The sequence below is a fragment of the Thamnophis sirtalis genome, unplaced genomic scaffold, assembly GCF_051295495.1.
Source record: "Thamnophis sirtalis isolate CommonGarterSnake01/CBP01778 unplaced genomic scaffold, rThaSir2_p1.2 scaffold_5, whole genome shotgun sequence".
Classification (NCBI taxonomy): domain Eukaryota; kingdom Metazoa; phylum Chordata; class Lepidosauria; order Squamata; family Natricidae; genus Thamnophis; species Thamnophis sirtalis.
Window position 1 is genome coordinate 36,922,021 of NW_028261385.1, and position 13,219 is coordinate 36,935,239.

Genomic DNA, 13,219 nt, shown 5'->3' on the forward strand with positions numbered 1-13,219 from the left:
TTTGGCCCTTTTGTAAAATTTCATTCAGTTGCCTGGCCAATATTGCATGTAAACTGGTCAGATATTTGAGCCAGAAACCATGTAATTGGTCCTTTCCAGGTGATGTCCAATTCTTTACCCTTTTAACTCGATTTTTGACCATCTCAGTTGTTATTTCTAATACTTGCATTTGTTTGTTGCCAATGCTTTTCTCAAAGTCATGTATCCACTTTGCTTCCTTGTTGTAGTCCTTTACATTTTCCCACAATTCTTTCCAGAATTCAACTGTGGCCTGTTTTTCAGGTTTTTCACTTTTGGTGTCACCATTTACATTAAGACTTTGATAAAAATGCCGTTGGTCTGATCCAAATTGCTGATTTTGTTTATATTGGATGATTCGTGCCTCATATCTTTCAATTTTTCTAGCTGTTGCTGTTATCTGCTGTTTTACAATCTCTACAGCTTCATTGATATTTCTTGTATCCAATCTATATCTTCTGATTAGCCGATCTATGATTTTGTTGTTTTTAAGCCGTTGCTCATGCATGTTCTTTAAGTTACTAGCATCTGCCCTTAATTTTTTTATTTTTTGTTCTAAACGGATTTTCCACTTTGGCTTTGATGCTTTTTCTGTTGTGTGACTAGGTACTTTAATTTTAATGCCTAGTTCATTAGTGACTATTACAGCTGCGCTGTACATTAACTGGTTTGTTTCCAAGATGGATCCCGGTTCAATTTTTGAAAACACTGCATTAACCATTTTCATGATAGGGGCCAAAATTTTCTTAGGCACAGTTTTTAGTGATGGTAAACGTTGCCTTTCCTCATTAAGCAGAAAATGCTCCATGATCTTATCCTTCAATTCTTTTTGTTTTTGAGTTAGTTCATCAGTTGGTTCAATGATAACTGGTTCTAGTGGTGGTGATGTTATTTCCTCCCCCGAGAGCTTCTTCTGGGAGTTCTACTATAATGTCTTTAGTTGTGTCTTGAATATCAGTTATTTCCACTTGTGATATTGTTTTTTTGGATTTTGCAATTTGCCTGAATTTCCTCATGTTTAACTTCACTAAACACTTTATTCCGTATAATAAATCACCTTTGGTCTGCTAGTCGTTGTTCACTAACATTTGAATCTGGATATTGTTGTTTCCATAATTCATACATTCGCTTTAAATAGCCTCTTTTTTCTGGCTCTGAGTTGTAGTAACAGGCCATTATGGTACGGTTTTCATCTTCACTATATTTTTGTCGTTTTGTTGGCTGGTCCACTTGTAGCCCACTTGTCGACGGATGTCCAGGGACCCCAACATCCGCCGCGGCCCTTGTTAACCCGCGCGACGACCGATGCGGTATGGAATTCTTATTTGTTTTTTTCACCATATTGTATGGGTTGGCGGGTTTTTTTTATGGGACCAGATGCCAACCTGACCCCAACCCTCCTCCTTTCTCATCCGGGCTTGGGACCGGCAACGGCGGAGTTGTTGTTGTTATTATTATTATGATTATTATTATTTTCATCATCACTTTTAGTTCCCTGATTTTTTTATCCTACATTAATTTGTTTTAATTTTTACCTTTGATTTTAAAACTTTTAATAAAATTATATACAAGAAAATATAATTTTCTCTCTACAAATGTTATATGTCATCTTTTTTTATCCCCAATCTTCCAGCATTTTCTTAAATGCATGTTCTTTTATTCACAATCTCTTTCACTTCAACATTTCACCAAACATTGTTTTTCATACTTCCCACTGGCACAACACAATTTTCCCCCCAATAGGTTTTAGGTAGCTTTCGCATCCTTTTTTTTCTTACATCCACTTTCTGTTCATTCTCTTGGGAAATCAATCTACTTAACACTTTTTCAGACAGGACTCACATTTTCTGTTCCTGAAGTCAAAACACTTTCACTCCTGTTGGTGTCACTTTTTAAGTTTTCTTCCATGTCCATTTCCCTTCAAGGTCCATTCTTGGTACTGTTCCAAAATGAAAACTTCAAATTTCCCTCATATTCTCTACTAAGGAATTTAAAGCAATTGTGTTTTCAGATGTAGTATATCTATTCTTTATCCTGTTTACATATGTATAGATATAGTCTTAAATTATATACTTAAAACAAATGTAACTTTTTCTCAGCATTCATCACTGTCATTATCCTTAGGCTCCAATTGCCCAATCACTTTTTCTGTAATTTGTTCATCTCATTCCAACCCATCCATTGAAATCACAGCAGAAAAACCTGACTATTTGTTCAAAATGATCCACAATTATCCATCATATTCACATCTGGTTCTTTAATTATAATCATTCAATGTCAACTAAAAAGCTTTTACACATAATATTTGAATTATCTGTTATATCTGTTTAATACAGCATAATGCCACAAAGTCATGATGCATAATAGATAGGAAATAGTGACAATCAATAACTATATGGAGAATGGTGTTGGTGTTATCAAAACAACACAATTATGGATCAGAGAATTTTGTTCTTAGAAAGTCTGGATTTTCTTAAATCTCCATCTTGTAAAGTCCAAAAGTATTTATATTATAATTAAATCGAAGCTAAAACTTTTCCTTTTTGAACTAATGGATAAATACTAGTTAGAAAAAAAGCATGGAAATTATTTATATACCATTAATCCAGCAAGATTATTATATGCCACTTTACTGGGAAACAAAATTAGTTATTTCCTAATTAAAGAATGGCACTCAATTAACCATATATTGTAAAAGAACTGAAGTGGTTGGTGTTAGCTACATACATTTGTACTGCAATTTATTTTAAATAGCAATATGCTGGTCTTGGTAAACATGATTAACCTTCAATTTATATGAAGATAGGCCAGTTTAGCTATAATTGTTTCTGCCTACTGCTTTGCTGTCTAGATACATTTCATGCAGTGTTTTCCCCCCAAAATATACTACTGGTTTCACCTATTTCATTGAATGAAGTTCCTGAAAATGTGCTAGCTAAATGTCATGTTACTCACTGTATCTTATTAAAAGATCTGACCTTTGTGGTAAAAAATATAGAAATATCCATTTGTGGAAAATAAATGGATGTGTCCCTGTTTGATTCAGGTTGTATTACTGATTGTGGATTTGTGAAAGTCTTTCTGATCTGTTTTATTTAAATTCAAAAAGCTTGTTTATTTTTGCTTAGTAGTAGTATATGATAATTTTGGCAACAAACAGTTTTAAAACCCTGGTTTTTCATGCTGTGTAAATCCAACCACTCTATTCAGTGATCTTACCATGTAAAAGGAAATCATCACTATATTTCAATGTTTCTATGATAGGGCAAGAGAAGATGGCTCTCTAAATTAAGTCACAGTTTTCTAACTGTGAGGTATTGCATAAGGCATAATTACCTAGGCTCACACAATATCTTAAGCCACGGTTTAGACTTAGAAACTATACAGTAATGATTGGATTCCTATGACACATTTAAGTATTTTTAAATAGTGGCTTTTAATTTGTATAAAGCAAATTTCCTTCATCATTTTGAATAAGCAGTTAGTTTTACTTTGACTCAAGGCCTATCTCAAGACTTAATCTTAGCTTTTAAATCCTAGTACTTAAAGTTCTACTGGAGATATTTGAAATACACAGAATATTGGAGCTGAGTGCATTTGCTGACAATTGTTAAATCTAAAGATGACTGCAATGGCCTACTATGAATTATCTGAATTGGGGGGCCCAAGCCATTTCTCGCCAGGCTGGTCTACAACATAAGCATTTAAGGCATTTTTTCATACCAGTCATGAGTTAACATTTACAAATACTCTGTTTCAGAAAACATTAACGATAATAAAAGCATTAGTAAGTTAGTACACAGGACTTAAAATTAGATATTGATGTATCTGTTCATTTGAGGTGGCCCACCTTTTAAAAAAGGTTTCTAAATTGAAAAAGTAAATATTTGTCATGAACATGTCAACTGCTAATTCCTTATTGGTCAAGATATAAATGCTAAAAGTGAGCCAGTTCTTGGAAGAAAAATTTAAACTCTCTCAGTTTATGAAAATCATTAAGTATATCTTGGTTGAACTCTTTTGAGAAAAGGTGATACGTTTCTAGAAGGATATTTATGCACTGTAAGAGATTTTAAAAATTAGTTTAATGAAATTTGTCACTTCTTAGCCCTTCTTTTGAAGGAGATAATATTCAATAGTGTGACTTGATATGGTTCAAATATGTAATGATTCGAATTTAAAATGAATACTATCAAATTGCAGAATAGCAATATAATAGTAATATAATTTGTATATTAGAATAATGTGGTATTTTAATTAATAGGATTTTAAACGTTACTTTCCTTTTCTTGTCTTTTTTTCATCTGTTTTATTTGGAATAATAATTTGTTTGTTTGCTTGAGGCTTTTACATTTTTTAAATTACTTTACATTTTGTTTTAAACATAATCTGTTATGTAATAATTATGAGAGGCAGTGTGGTATAACAGTTAAGGTGCTGCACTAGGAATGGGAAGGACTTAGGTTCTAGTTCTTCCTTAGGCATGGAAGCTGGTTGGATGACTTTGGAGTTTGGACCAGTCTTTCTCTCACAACCCTACATTGGGAAGTCAAAAAAACATCTGTCTCCCAACCTATATTGAACCAGTGTGGTAGATAATGACCTCATAATTTTCAGTGAAGAAGTCTTCATCTTACAGTGTATTCATTCTTATTGATTATAATATGAATGTATGTATGTGCACACACATTCATTATACATTAGTATCAATATGTAACACATTTTAAGAAAATTTATTGTAATTGTTTAAAATTAAATTAAAACAAAAATACCAGTTAGGCTTAGATTTTTATGTCTAAGCTTGTCCCTATTTGTCTAAGCAATAATAGCACCAAATCAATCTTGGATGATCTGCAGGTAACAGCTGGTTAATATTTGGATGGAACCCATCCAAGATTATAAACTAGATTATGAAATCAACCCCTCCTACTCCCAATTTTGAAGAATATTAAACTACGTCTGTATTGTTATCAAGAAATAGGGTTACAAAATATTCTTCTGCCTTTTTTGACATTAAAAGAATAAATCTTATTTCAATCTTCAGAAAAACCCATAAGACTTCAAAGCCACAATCTATCTTCATTGCTAATCCTGGTTCCTTTCTAAAAGGTAGTAAAAGTACAACAGAACATATTTTGTGGTCTAAATTTCCCCTGAAACTGCTTAACCACAGGGAGGATTTTATACAGGCATCTCTCTTTTCTATTCCAGTTCTCTCTTTTTTTGCACACTCTGAAATGAGAACTATCAAAGTTTGACACATAAATGCATTCTTCCCAAAGAATGGGCTGCTTTATTTCTCTTCCTCCCCACAATGCAATTATTTTTAGAATGGCAAAACAAAGTTTCTGTTAAAATTTATATATTTATGCTCTACCCCATTAATCAATCATTTCCAACTGTCCAAATATGTTGGACGACAGCTGTTAGCAAGGACGGATAGTCCTTGACCTATGACCAAGGTGTCAAACTCAAGGGCTGGGGGATGGATCTGGCCCATGGAGCCATCCTGGAAAGAGTGTCAGACCAGCCCATGGCACTTCTCCAAGCAAAAATGAGCTCCCAAGCTCCATTTTTGGCTGCCACGGCTTCCTGCAATCCTCTGCCAGCTTGGGAGCTCCACTGGCATTTTCGCTGGCAGAGCACTCGGACCACCACAGGTCCCCCTGACTGGAGTGACATCAAGCTGGCCACACCCACCCTGGCCTCCTAAGGTCAAACACAACCCTGATTCAACCTTCAATGAAATCGAGTTTGACACCCCTGACCTACGACCACAGTTGAACCTAAAATGTCTGTGAGACAATTTTTAGTGAGTTTTGCCCCATTTTATGACCTTTCTTGCCACAATTAAGTGAATCACTGCAGTTGTTAAGTTAGTAGCACAGTTGTTAAGTGAATCTGGATTCCTCATTGCCTTTGCTTGGCAGAAGTTTGCAAAAGGTGATCACATGACCCTGGGACACGGCAACCATTGCCAAGCTTCTGAATTTTGATCACGTGACTGTAAGGACGATGCAAAGGTCATCCTTTGTATGAAAAACGGTCATAAATCACTTTTTTCAGTGCCTTAGTAACTTTGGTCATTAAACTGTTGTTAAGTCGAGCACTACCTGCATTTGATACATTATCTCTTGCAATTTTGAGAAGACTGACATGCAATGGCAGAATAATCTAGGAATCTACTTCATATTGTTGATCTACTTTAGTATCGTCTCCAGTGATTGACAGCAACTTGCCAGTCTTTAACAGATAAGGTATTCCTTAACCTTAAATGGATATGCTTGGATAAACCAGGGATGTATTTGCAGATTGCCACCCTTTCCTTCACCTTTTAATAAAGCATTTCCATTTGTACATGAATAAAATATGTTCTTGGGTCAAGCTTGACTCCTGATGACAACAACCATGCAGGTTTTTTAAACAATGCTAAGAAATAGGTATTTTAGCTCCTCAGTACTCGGCTAGTATTATGAAGAAATATAGAAGCCCTTGGGTTGTTACAGTAGGCTTGTCTGATCGTAAGCCTCTCCTTAAATGACAGATGCAACTGAAGAGTGAATATCATTCCAAAATAGTGAGAGATAAATTCAAAAGGAGACAAAAGATCAACTCATTGTGATATCACCTTTTGCTGCTTTGTATATAAGCAACTGAATAATATTACTATAATCAGGGCCGGATTTTCCTATAGGCTAACTAGGCTTCAGCCTAGGGCCTCAAGATCAAGAGGGGCCTACATTCAAATTGTTAGCAAAATTAAAATTACACTATTCTAAAAACAGTGAACACTAAAACACTGAACCGAAAATAAGGAGAAATTCTACGCGTATGACTAATAAACAAACATACAAATGTATTGGTTAAGATCGTTCCAGCGCAGTGGCAGTTGGGGAGCCCGCCCATGTTCCCGGCATCGGCGGTCGGGCAAGAGGCGCGGCCGCTCCCAGTAGCCGCCCCGTCGACACGGAGCCCACCAGCAGCCATGCAGGTGAGGGTGAGGGGGCCGAGCCGAGCAGCTGAGTGCAGCAGGGGAGGCGGCTGGCCTCGCTGCCTTTGCCGCAGAGCAGAGCCGCCCTCCGTCGGGAGGCCAGCTACATATATTGATATATCACAGTAATGATGTATTTTATTGACTCTCATGTAATTTACAAACTTAAAAATGGGAGGTGAAAGGGCCTTAAAACCTGGCTGTTCCGGCAGGCCTGGGGCTGATGAGTTCCCATCCCCACTCAAATTGTGTGGCTGTTGATTGTTTTTAAATTGTTTTTTGTATTTTGTTGCTTGTCCTTTGTTTTTTTTGTTTTGTACTACCCCCCCCCCCTTGGTTTGTTAGCCGCCCTGAGTCCCTTCGGGAATAGGGCGGCATACAAGTGAAATAAACCTTTGAACCTTTGAACCTCATAAGTGGAATAGCCTAGGGCCTCTTTTCATCTAAATCCAGCCCTAAATCCTATAATTGTATAATTATTATGTCTTTTGGTTCAAACTCAATTATCAGTTTTTAAAATAAGGTCTCTCTTTTAAGATGTTCTATTTTGGGAGGGGGAACTTTCAACCCCCCCCCTCAATATTTATTTATGAATTTTATCTGACTTGTCAGCTTTATTTTAAACACTACCATCAACTGATGATGTCAAATTTCTCTTACTTGGAATGAACTCCTAAAAGCAATAAATGGGGGGGAAAAGAACTTTGTGAGTTCAAGGTGACAAAATATGAAAATAGAAACTACCACATGAACATAAAGGCTATGTTCAGTTCAGTGATGGGATTCAAAATGTTTTACTACCAGTTCTGTGGGTGTGGCTTGGTGAATGTCACATGGCTTGGTGGGCATGGCTTGGTGGGCATGGCTTGGTGGGCGTGACAGGGGAAGGATACTGCAAAGTCCCCATTTCCTCCCAATCAGCTGGGACTTGGGAGGCAGAGAATAGATGAGGGTGGGGCCAGTCCGAGGTGGTATTTACGAATTACCCAAAATTTCTGCTACCAATTCTCCAGAATTAATCAGAACCTGTTGAACACTACCTCTGGTTCAGTTAGAAATCATGTTTAAAAAGATAGAGATAGTCCTTTTATTAGGCCCAATGGAGCTACATTGCTTTTTACCAGGTCTATCTACTAGGGCCGTATATAAAGTGTGTCTTAATGGGCAAAATAAAATACAACAATGGGAACCTCTGTGCATTCAAGTCTGCACGTACAGGACAGATACTTCATTTAATATAGATGAAAATAGAGGAAGAAAGGAAAGCCCTTTTTGTTCTTGATGTTACTCAATTCTTAGGAATTGGGGAATCTTTGCTGAGCATGCTCCAATGCTTCTTACCACATTACAAGGTAGTTCAAGACAGTTGTATAGCTGATTCATGTCCCAAGAAACAATAGGCTTGCTCTTTTGGAGGTAATTACTGCCAAAGCAGACCTATTTCGGTTATTACTTTAAAAAGACTATTAATTGACACTGATAAGCGGCAAGCGGCAAAGGAGTTATTTTGCAGCCATGCATGTTGTTTCTCAACATTCAGTATTTAGGATGACTTTAAAGCTCTCTAGTATGTTTTGTAAACTATTGAGATCGGTATTTCAAGATTATGGAAACAGATTGAAAATGCAATGGGATAATACAACACACTAAATAACAGCTTGCTTAATCATGGTTTACAGCATACATTATACTTATCTTGCTTTGCACAATGTGTTAAGCTATACCTAGGGCCTGAAGCAACCCGATTTGCACCCTCAAGGTCCCTGCAGACCTTGGGCCTGCTTTCCCATCCTTCTGGGTCCCATATTCTCTCCTACCCATCACCAATCACTTTTTATAGATCTCTGGAGCTCATACTGGGGAACAACAGGCCACTCTGCCCCTTAGCATCCCTGCAGGTCACGTGACATGGCCCTGGACGAGGGTGCCATTTTTGGAGAAGCCACATTGCAGAACCATGCCTCATAGCCTGTAGGAATGTTGAGGAGTGGAGCAACCTAGTGTTCTTCCCCAACATTTTTTCCAGAGCTCTACAAAAGGTAGGTGGCAACTCACACCCTCTTCCCCACCCCTCAGTTTCTCATTTATCTTCTGAAGATCTTCAGGGCTCGCATTAGAGGAGAGCAGGCTGCTTCACCTATGTGAAATGTGGCTGTTCCAAAACTGGGGCCCACTACCTGGATGGAGCCATGCAGCCTAAGGAAGCTGAGGAGTGGAGTGGCCTGCTTTCAATGCGAACTCTGGAGCTTTACAGTACAGAAGGTACCGTAAGTGAATGATCAGTGATGGAGGGTGATGAGGAAGGTGTGCAACTCTGTGGGTTGGGAAGCAGGCCCAAAGGCTGCAGAGAGTTGGGAGGGGGGAAAGCAGGCCCAAGACATGTAGGGACCCAGCAAAATGGGGTGGGGGAGATAGGCGTGGGAGATACTGCTGTAGCTTTTCTGTGGTCGGTCGAAAGGGTGAACCAACCATATTTTGTGCAGGTGAATAAACTACCTTATTTTTTGGAATATAAGACGCACCAAGATTTTGAAGAGGCAAATTAAAAAGTTTTGCACTCTGCAAACCTCCCCAAAATGGCCCATTTTTCACAAAAATGGACCCGTTTAAAAAAAGGGGGGGCACGAATAGCCCTTAGGTGGCTTGTAGAATGTTCCTGGAAGGGTGGGGGGGACACTGAGTAAAAATGATCCCTTTTTTGTCAAAAAAAGGACATTAGGAAGCTTATAGAGTGATCCTGGGGGCTGGGGGGGGCAAAATTGAGCAAAAAATGCCCCTTTTTTCTTCATTTCTGGCCTCCCCAGGCCCCAGGAGCTCTCTGAAAGCCCCCTACAAGCTACATGCAGCCATTTTGATGAAGGGGTGGGGTTTCAGAAGGGAAAAAATGCTGTATTCAGTGTATAAGACGCACCCAGATTTTCACTCTCTTTTTTGAGGGAAAAAGGTGCATCTTATACACTGAAAAATACGGTAAGCCTGGCTGATAAGGAATGTCTTCATTCTCTCTTAAAAGTGGAAAATTGGGACTAAATCTAGTTCTTGAGGGAATGCATTATTCCTGTTTGCAGGTAATATGGCAAGTCCAAAAGATCTATCAGATAGGACACCAAAGTTATTATTTGCCTGAAAATGTGGTCTCACACGTGAAATTCAGAATCGTTCCACACCTAGAAACACACTCAGTGTATTTCTGATTTTATATTTAACTAATTTTTGTAACACGTTTATAACACATAATACGTTTTTTATATTGCCTCCAATATAATTTGCATTCACATTCAAATCAGATGAATTGTTTTACAAAGAATGAATACTGCACCCTCTACTGTCTGTTTCAGTATTTTGACAAGACATTAAAAAAATAATCAAAAATTCAGTTCCTACATTATCTCTTTTTTTAAAGTCAGTTTTAAAACATTACTTGAAGATAGGAGTACATAGAAATATGTTTTGTTACTATATACAAATCTATCTAGAGGAAATTAATAAAATCTTGTTGATTTGTGTCTGATACAGACATTACACATATAGTTCAGACTGACCCCCAACTAGTCTTAGTTCAACAGTGCTTATTTCCACCTAAGACTGCTTAGGACAGTGTTTCTCAACCTTGGCAGCCAGCGAATGCTGGCTGGGGAATTCTGGGAGTTGAAGTCCGGACATCTTCAAGTTGCCAAGGTTGAGAAACACTGGCTTAGGATCTCAGCTTCCTGGATATTTCCATGTTTAGTATCATATTTATATCTACCAATCTGTCACTATAGTTTCTGCAGCTCTTGCTCCATTGAGTGTTAAGGATCCCTTTTCCTAGAAGATGACTCCTTATTAAGATATTATGAAATATGTTTCCTAAGCAATACTGAGGCAATTCTGAATTTTGGTAAACACACTCAGATGAAAGTAACGATGTATACGTGCTAAAAAAAATAAGGAACTCTCAATCCAAGTTAGCAAGACAATTTGAAATCAGGCAGGACGATGGAAGAATTTGTTATAAATTGGTAGGCTCAGGGAAAAGTGGAGGGAGGGAAGAACAGAGGGGACAGGCATTTTGTAAGGTCTTCCCAAATCTTTTACAGAAGTTTCCAAAAGGTTTGCTTGAAAGCATACAAAGCCCATGTCAAAATAACTAACTATGGCTATCTGAATGAGTCCAATGGTCTTAGCTCCCACTATACAATGAACCATAAATTAACGATATAAACTATATATTACAGCATAATGCCATATCATGAGCCAGTTTGCTGTACAGATAGTACTTGACTTGTTCATCTAATGATAGCTTGAAGCTAAAAGTGCTAAATATGACCTGAGACCAGGGGTGAAATGCTACCAGTTCAAACTGGTTTGCCTAAACCAGTAGTAAAAATTGCAGGCGCGCTCGGTAGCAGGTTCCGCCCACCCAACTGGATGTCCACATCCGTTTTTTATGCTCTGCGCATGCATGGATGTCCTGCGCATGTGCAGAGGTGTGTGCTCGCTTACATTGCTATCGAACGGGTAGCAAAGGTTAAGTTGATTTAACCCCTGCCTAAGACGCACCCTCAAAGTTGTGACTGCCACCCCACCCCATGGTTACGTGATCACAATTTTTTTGTGTGACATTTCCAGCTGGCTTCTGACAAAGTTAATTGGTGAAACCAGATTGGCTTAATGCCCAAATTTTTCAGTGAACAACAATCACTGAGGTAAAATGATTTTAAAATTGGATTCAGTCATGCAATGACTTGCTTTACAACCATATCAATTTATGATAAATTCTGGTCCCAATTGTGATTGTAAGTTGAGGACTACCCATAGAGGTAAAGGTGCTCCTTTAGAAACCAGTAGACTGAATTGTAGGCCTCTCTTAGTTGAATGATTGTAGGCTAGTCACTCTCAGTACCATTCATCTCATAAGGTGGCTATTGTGGGGAAAATTACAGATAGGGGTTTGAGACCAAGTGATCAATATAAGATAAAAACATAATAATTCACAAAATAATTATATTTTAGCAAACCACTTTGGTGAACTCAATCCAAATGTGTCTTATTTGGCTTTGATTTAATAGTTATGTAAACCTAGGCTCTGTGATTATAGTTTGCCATATTGAATAAATCTAGTTAATTTGGTTACTAACACAGTCATGCTTAAGTGACCATGGATGATTCCTGGTCCTTGTCCTGAAAGCCAAATTGTGCTAGATCTGATTTGTATTTATTTTGTATTTGAAAGTATGGCCACCAATCAATATTTATTCCCATTTCAGCCAAATTTTCCCTGGAATTTAGTCTATTTTGGTCATCTAACAGCTGTTTGTAAACAACATTTTTGTCAAAATTTATCAAATTTGGTATATCAGGGCTTCCGTCGGGGATATCCATTTGGGTAGTTGGATATAGAATTTCCTTCTAATTTCCAGCCAATCCTTAATCAGTACCCCTCTTAAATGGTGTCTTCTAAAATAATTGTGGACTTTATTTCCCTCACACCATAAGTAATTGTGCCACCCCCATTGCAAGTCGTGGCCCTCTATCGTTAGGATTCTTTTATTTTATTAGACTTATTAGACTTATATACCGCTTCATAGGGCTTTCAGCCCTCTCTAAGTGGTTTACAATTTTTTTTTAGCAAATTGAGTCAGCAACTTGCCCCCACAGTCCGGGTCCTCATTTCACCCACCTCGGAAGGATGGAAGGCTGAGTCGACCTTGAGCCGGTGAGATTTGAACCGCTGATTTGTTGGTTAACATTACCCACTCTTTTATCCACATTGTTGTTGCTGCTTGATGATATGCTTTCCATTCCGGTAGGCCCATTCCACCTTGCGCTCTTTTATCTTGAAGATGCTTATATTTTATTCTAGGCTTTTTGCCATTCCACACAAACTTTCGTACCATTTTATCCAAATCGTTATAAAAATTTTCTCCTAATTTGACCGGTGCCGTTTGAAATAAATAGAGTATTTTTGGCAAGACATTCATCTTGATTACTGCGATTCTTCCCATCAATGATATTTGTAGCTTCGACCAATTTTTTAAATCTTTTTGGATGTTTCGTAATAGTTTATCATAGTTATCTTCTTTTATAGAAGAGCATTTCGCAGATAGCAAAATCCCTAAGTATTTGACCTTTTTAGTTACCTTTAATTCCATTGCTTTCTCTAGTTCTTCTATCTGTTTTTTGGGAAAGTTCTTTATAATCATTTTTGTTTTTTCCTTATTTATTTTT